At 45.1% G+C, this 7,283-nt stretch overlaps 1 non-coding gene across 1 annotated transcript; it reads left to right on the top strand.

The window, feature by feature from the left end:
• Positions 1-5,438: 5,438 nt before the first annotated feature.
• Positions 5,439-5,511, top strand: TRNAE-UUC (transfer RNA glutamic acid (anticodon UUC)). The gene has a single exon. It is a non-coding gene; the product is annotated as a tRNA-Glu (tRNA).
• The last annotated feature ends 1,772 nt before the right edge of the window (positions 5,512-7,283 follow it).

Consider the following 7,283-nt stretch of genomic DNA (forward strand, 5'->3'; position numbering starts at 1 on the left):
TGGTAAAGAGATCTTCTCTGAAACAGCCTTTGGGAGATGCTCCAAGTGACTACTGATGTTCTATCTGCTTTGAGACAACTCTGGCACAATGCATCTGGTTGTTCACACAGAAAGAGAAGAAAATCTAATAGAGGCAAATGTTTCAAACCATAGAAAGAAAATCATACTATAATTTAGCAAGAATTACATATTAAGTTGCAGATTTTTTCAGTGAGAAAAGAAAAAGAAAAACTAAAAAGCTGGGAAAATTGTGTACCCTGTATTATTTTAAGCCATGACATTATTTCACTGGACTGAAAACTAACTGTAGGCTTCAATTGTAAGACTCAATGTAGGCTTCAGTTGTAAATTTAAGAAAAAGATTTAAATAGGTAAATATGGCTATCTCAAGACATATCTTTTCTAAAAATTCACTACTTGAAGAGTTTGTTTTCAAAAGCAGGATGGGAATGGTTAATTTGTTTATATTCCCCAGTCCAACAACAGAAATATTTATTGAATCTGACTAGGGTGGGGCAGGCTGAGGGGCAGGGGGGGCAGTCTTGGGACCAGGACTAAAGTAAGACATGAGAGCTTATAATCTAGAGACAAAACGAGAAGCTTAGACCCCAGACCACCTTCTGGAGAATGGCTCATATGGGGACTTGCATGCTGGTTCACAGCGTTGAGGATAGAGCCAGCCTAAGGCATCACAGAGCAAAGACCAGGAAAATGAGGAGAAGGCTGCTATGACATCAGAGAAGAAGAGGATTTGCTGAATTAAAATCCACCAGCCAACCGATGCACTCACTCACCCACTCACCCGTCAAATAACCAACAGATAGTACCGAACACCCACTTACCAACAAATGGCTCTGGTGGTTGCCACGGAGGAGGCCCAGTTCCTGACTCAGAAAAGGAATCGAAATATCAACTCTTTCTTCCAGTGAAAAGGTCAATCCCTGAGGGTTCATTATCTTCTCATTTTACATGACAAATAATAACAAAGAATCTCCCTCTTTCTGCTAATATATGAGTTTCGTTGCTTTCTTTGTTTTTCTGTTGGGATTAACTTTCCTCTTTCAAAGAAATGAAAGTGTGGTCCTTGCTTCCTAAAGGCAATTTTATTCCTCCTGTACTGCTCCCAAGACTCTGTTTAAGCTTTGCAAAGTCAAAGAAAGTTAGATGTGGATTATCCTAGACAGAGCAGTACTCATCAACCATCCTGTGTGGAAGATAACACTTCGTTTTTCCTGTGACACCTGTTGCATTCCATTCATGGGGGTTGTGGTGATGGGGGCTGTTGGTATAAATACATTTTAGACTGGAAGAGGCAGAACAGGGGAAAATAAATTTTAAAAACTACACATATTTGTCTGGAGCTAAGGATAAAGAAATCAGCTTTAAAAAAAATCGTTTCTTGGTTGACTTGTGGGTAAGTCTCTTTCTACCATCTTATCTTTCCTGTCAGCATTCAGAGATTTCAAAAGAAATTCCTGATGGAGAGGAACTCCAATCCAGCTCTAATTATACCACTTTTGTTCCTGTTTTTAGGTATTTCCTTCAATGTGGAGGACCAGTTTGATTTGTGGTTGTGGCTTTTATGTACTTTTATGGTCATGGTCACGAGATAGCTGCTACTCTGGAATAAGTTTAAATTCCAGAACCCCAAACAAACTGCACAAAAGGATTGATTCAAGGTAGAAAAGAGATCCTGGCCTTCACCAGAGTCTGCAGGGGTTGCCTGAGTCTCGGTTCTGGCTGTCTAGAGAGTTTCTCTAATCTCTGGATGGGCCTTGTCAAATCCATTCACTCATCAAGCTCTATTTCAATCAATCAGCCAACTGGGCATCCACTAGAGGCCATGCACTGTGCTTCACGTTGGACATATCAATAAAATATGACTCCCTTCCCCCATGCAAAGACTAGTGCCTTTGTTTTACAGTTTAAAAAAAAGTTTGTTTTAAATTCCCATTCATATCCATTTATGATAAAGTGAGGCTAGTTTCTTTTTTCACTACGTTTAATACAAACTTGACATATCCATCCCCCGCCCCCCAAAAGAAAAAAAAATGGAGTAGGGGAAGGGTGTTATCAGGAATGAGAGAACAGTTCTACGTTTTAATATTTTCATATATGTTGATATATGTCAGCAAGAAGGGCAAATGTATTTGAACCAGCAGGCAACTCCTTCTTCTGAAATAGTAAAAAGCGAAAAATATGGATCATGTCTATCTATTCTTTATCCTGTTTGCCTGAGACTGGCTATGTAGTTTGCCGAGCTCAGTGCAAAATGAAAATTTGGAGCCCCCTGTGGAAATTAATCTCAAGACGGCAACAGCATAGCATTAACCCAAGTTTGGGGCTTTTTTTTTTTTTTAATTCCCTCCGGTACTTAATAAAGTAGGGAAGACTGGTTACAGCAGGGGTGGAGGTGGAAGGCCCAGACCCTACCCCAGCCATAACCACCAATGTGACACTAAAAAGAATAGCTGGGTGTGGGCAAGGTTGAGGGTGGTGCAGCAAACACTGGCAGCCCAGGAGGGACACAATCCCCCTCCCAAGCGATGCCCACCATCAACCCTGGACCAGTACTGTGATCAGTGAAGGGTGGGGCTCTTGGCTACAGAAGTCCCCGCAGCCACTGAGTGGCCCACTGGACCGTGGAGAAAGGGTGTCTTTGGTATTTGGACCCTTATTTATTGACAGAAACCTGGACCCCTAGCTGGTCCAGTCAGACCCAGATTAAAAAGAGGCCACTGTATCTCAGACTTCTTGATTGTTCTTTTCAAGATCTAAAAGACCAATGGGTCATTGTTACCTGGTTCACCCAGGACAGAGGCCACGAAAGGGTTATTGTCACTTAGTTTTCTGATTGGTTTACTCAGGCTCCTGGACATCAAAGAGTCATTGTTACTCAGGCTCCCAATTGGTCCACCCAGGACCCAACATCAATGAGTCACTATCACTTAGCTTTCTGATTGGTCCATTCAGAGCTTAGGACAAGAATGGTTCCTGCTACCAAGACCTCTGATTGGTCAACAGGAACCCATGGTCAGGACCTGAGGGGCAGGTAGGGCCCTAGAAGCCCCTGGGATGGGAACGGGATTAAGTGCTTAGAGTTGTGTGACTGCATAAGTTGCTTGCCCAGGAAACTGGTCTTGTACTTACTATTATATGGCATGGAGATCCCACATTTCTTATACCCTGCCAACAGCTTAATATTTAGTGAGCCACATGGCCATTGAAGAACTCAGCTAGATGATCTCAAGGTAGTAGCCTCCATCAGCTTTCCAAAGCAAGGTCTGGGAAATGTTGGAGAGAGATTAGGATAAATGTAGTCAAACAGGCTTTTACTGAGAATTTCTCAGAGCCTTTAATATACTAATATGCATTATGCATTTTCAGGAGGTGCAATATAATATGCAGCATTTCTCAAATTTTTGATGGGTTTGCAACAACTGAAAATACAGGCAAGAATAAGGATGTGATCCCAGAGAGTTAGTGACCTAACTTGTTCTAGAGCTCAGTTCTGTCCTCAACTTCTGACTCATGTATCAAAAATATCTGTAGCAGGATGGCCTGCATTCCTATGGCCAGCACTGGGGCAATGAATATATATTGCATAAGTGCCCGTGATGACACTGCTGGTTGTTTATCCAGTGTCTCTTCTTCTTTGCTCATGGTTCTGATTTGCTCAGGGTTGAAAATACTCACCTAAGTGACATTTGCCCCTGGGGTGGTCATGTGACCTAGTTTTGGCCAAGTGGAAATCTACAGGGATTTAAAAAGGACAGAGTCAGTGACATGTGTCTTTTCCTCTTTACGCTTCTAAGCTTGCTTTCTGCTTGGAAGTCAGGAAAAATGCTTGTGACTACAGGATGCAAGTTATAATCATGAGGATGAAAGCCACCGGGGTAGTGCAGCAGGAGACCTGAACAATCCTGGTTCCGGGATGGCCTCCTTGAGCAGCTGCACAAGCCCTAAATGCCTTCTTTGGGCTTCTTGTTACCGAGGAAAACAAACCCCTTTTCGACTAAGCGGCTGTAGTTGGGTTTTCATTCTGTGCAGCCAAACAGAACCCCGCCTGGTGGACGGCCTGACATGCAGCACACCCAAAGCTGAAGCAGCATCCCCTTCCCGCCCTGCTCCTCTGTTTCTTTTCTATCCAGTTGCCCAGGTGGACAGCCTGGATGCCATCCTCAAGCTCTCCTCGCCTCTACTCCCAGGAGCCGTGACCCCTGTTCCACCTGTGCTGCTGAAGGTGCTCTGGGTACAGCTTTCTGCTCCACAGCCCTGCCCAGCGGAAGCGCAGCCTCTAGTGCCCCTGGGGAGCAAGTTGTGCAGCCTCTGACTTTGACGAGGTCCCAGGCTCACCATGGTTTCAGAGGCCAGTGTGGCTGGTGACAGATAGGAGGGTACCCCGGTTAGGGATCGCCCCCTTGGTAGATCCCCGCCCAGCTCTGCTGAGGGATGCTTTGTGACTGAACTCCTGTTTCATCCTTCCAACCAGGATAGGGTCCAGTGGAGATTCTCGATTAGGCACCATCATTTATCATTAAATTCATATTCTATTGTTTCTTCTCCTATCTAGGAGCCCCTGAAACACTATCATAGTATCAATCTTTTACTTTCAGGTCCCATATTGCATTAGGAGGGGGAGTGGCAGAAGTTTGAGAGTCATAGGCACCTGGAGCTTTAGGCGCTTGTTTCCAAGTAGTAGCTGCCACGTTGGATCGATTACCAAGTCCTTTGGTTTTACCTCCTCCACTCTGTTCTAGTTGGTCCATTTCTCTACATCCCCGTTGGTGTTACTCCACCCAGGACACCTCAACACTTGCATGAATTATCTATGTGCTTCCTCATTGCTTCTAATGGCTCTCCCCGCACCCAGGATTTCTTCCTTTCAACCCATTTCCCCCGCTGCATTCCCAGTGATCCTATCTGCTCCTGTCACTCCCTACTTCCAATGATGGAGTTTCTCCGCTGCTTGAAGACCAGCCTCCCTTGCCTTCAATGCAATGGCCTTCATGGAAAGGCCTCTTCCTACCGCTTCAGTTCTCACCGACGTTCTTTACTCGCTACACTGTGGTCCCCCTGAACAATTTATTATGTCAGTGACGCTATGCTCTCTCGCATCTCCAAGACCTTGCCAATGCTGCTTTCTTCCCTCTCACGTCTTCACCTTCTCCCTGCTCCCCTTCGTTTCCTAATTCTTACTCATCCTCCAGATTCCTGTTTAGGAGCCACTTCCTGTAGGAGGTCATCTCCGAGCTTCAAGTCACAGTGACCTTCTGCCCTGTGAACTCCCAGAGCATGGGTCCCCACATCAGAGCACGGCCTCTGAGTCAGAAAGACTTGGATTTGAATCCAGGTTGACCATTTACTTGCTGTGTGATCTTGGATGAGTTACCCTTTTAGACTCAGTTTCCTTATCCATAAATACGGGAATAAGGAATTCCTTGGTGGTCCAGTGGTTAGGACTCTGCGCTTTCACTGCCAAGGGCCCAGGTTCGATTCCTGGTCGGGGAACTAAGGTCCCACAAGCCACATGGCGTGGCCAAAATAAATAAATAAATAAATAAATAGATAAAAACGGGAATAGGGCTTCCCTGGTGGCGCAGTAGTTGAGAGTCCGCCTGCCGATGCAGGGGACACGGGTTTGTGCCGCGGTCCGGGAGGATCCCATATGCCGCGGAGCGGCTGGGCCCGTGAGCCATGGCCGCTGAGCCTGCACGTCCGGAGCCTGTGCTCCGCAATGGGAGAGGTCACAGCAGTGAGAGGCCCGCATACAGCAAAAACAAACAAACAAACAAACAAACAAAACGGGAATCACAGTAGTAGTTATCTCTTACTGCTTCCGTGTAAGTTAAGTGAGATAGTGCATGTGATTTCCTGTGTTTCAACGTATGGAACACAGTAATTACTCAATTAATGATTTTATTATTGTGCTAACTGTCTGTAAACCATCAGCTTGTGTCTTCATTCAGAACAGCTTTAGTACCTGGTCTGTGCAGAAAATGTAATATATGCTCGAAAAGCACTTGCTAATGGTTAGAAGGAATGTGTGTTATTCCCACACTGCATTGTCCCTCATTTTTAAAGGGGTTTAATACTATTTCAAAACAGAATTGAGTCTTTTTTTGAACTGAGTGGTCCGTCAAGAGCTTCACATATGTCAACTCATTTAATTTTCATAACCACTCTAAGAGGTAGTTGTCATTCTTATTTTATAGGTAAGAAAGTGATGTCATAGCCACAGCAATAATAAAGAGCAGAACTCTGACTCAAATGCAGGACTGGCTGACTGCAAAGGTGTTAAATATTTGTCACCAGAAAAAGAAACCCTCCCTCAGGTTCTATCCTGAAGAAAAGGATGGACACACGTGTAGGAGGCCAATCATGCCCATATGGGTGGCGTTTTTAAGCTTCCGCTGGGCGTCTGTGTAGCCTCGGGGGCAGTTATGAAGAGGTCTGTGGCTCATTTCCTCAAGGGTTGAGTTTGTGAGTCTTTGAGAGGATGTTTGTTCAAGGCATAGGTGTTGCGGTATGTGGTTGTACATATATCTGGATGCCTGGTATGCTGCTGGATACCTGCATTGTAAGCAAGCACATCTCTAGCTCAGGTTGATGGAGCAGCTGCACACAGAACCTTTACAGAAGGACTGGAAAAGCCTAAACACACATCACAAGAGGAGCCTGTTTGCAGGACTGGCTGTATAATCAGAGAGTTCAGGAGCTCCATGTTGTGCTGAGAAGCAGGAAGTGACCCTGTGGCCGTGGCCAGCTGGGTGCCGTGCCAGGGCTGAGAATCAGAGAATATCTGTGTGTTGGTCAACCTTGGAGCACATGAGACACACTTTCCTCCAGAGATACTGAGAATATCACTTAGGGACATGCCAGAGGGTGAGGGGCTGGCTGATCAATATTTTATTGACACTAAAAGTAAGTTCAAACCTGTCTTTAGCCTTCATACAGCCAGGATTGGAAAGGCAAATTATTGCTGTTTGGGAATGACGGGAGGTATGCCGCCCAAATTACTTCAATTAATGAACCCAGAGGACTGCACACCAGCTGCCCTGGCTTCTTCCATCTGCCTGTGAGATCAGTCCAGTCTCTCCAGTGTTGTTTGCCTGCTGGATCACTTTGGCTGTTCATAAGGACATATTTACGAAACTCAGGTTAGAGAATGTTTTCAGGCATCATCATAATGAGCTACCTGGAGATAGAGCAAAAAGAGGGTTCAGGGAAATGTGAAATTTAGGCTAAGTCTGGGTTAAGATCTAAGAAGTCTCAGGGAAAGA

This window comes from Lipotes vexillifer, unplaced genomic scaffold, assembly GCF_000442215.2.
Source record: "Lipotes vexillifer unplaced genomic scaffold, Lipotes_vexillifer_v1.1 scaffold90, whole genome shotgun sequence".
Taxonomy (NCBI): domain Eukaryota; kingdom Metazoa; phylum Chordata; class Mammalia; order Artiodactyla; family Lipotidae; genus Lipotes; species Lipotes vexillifer.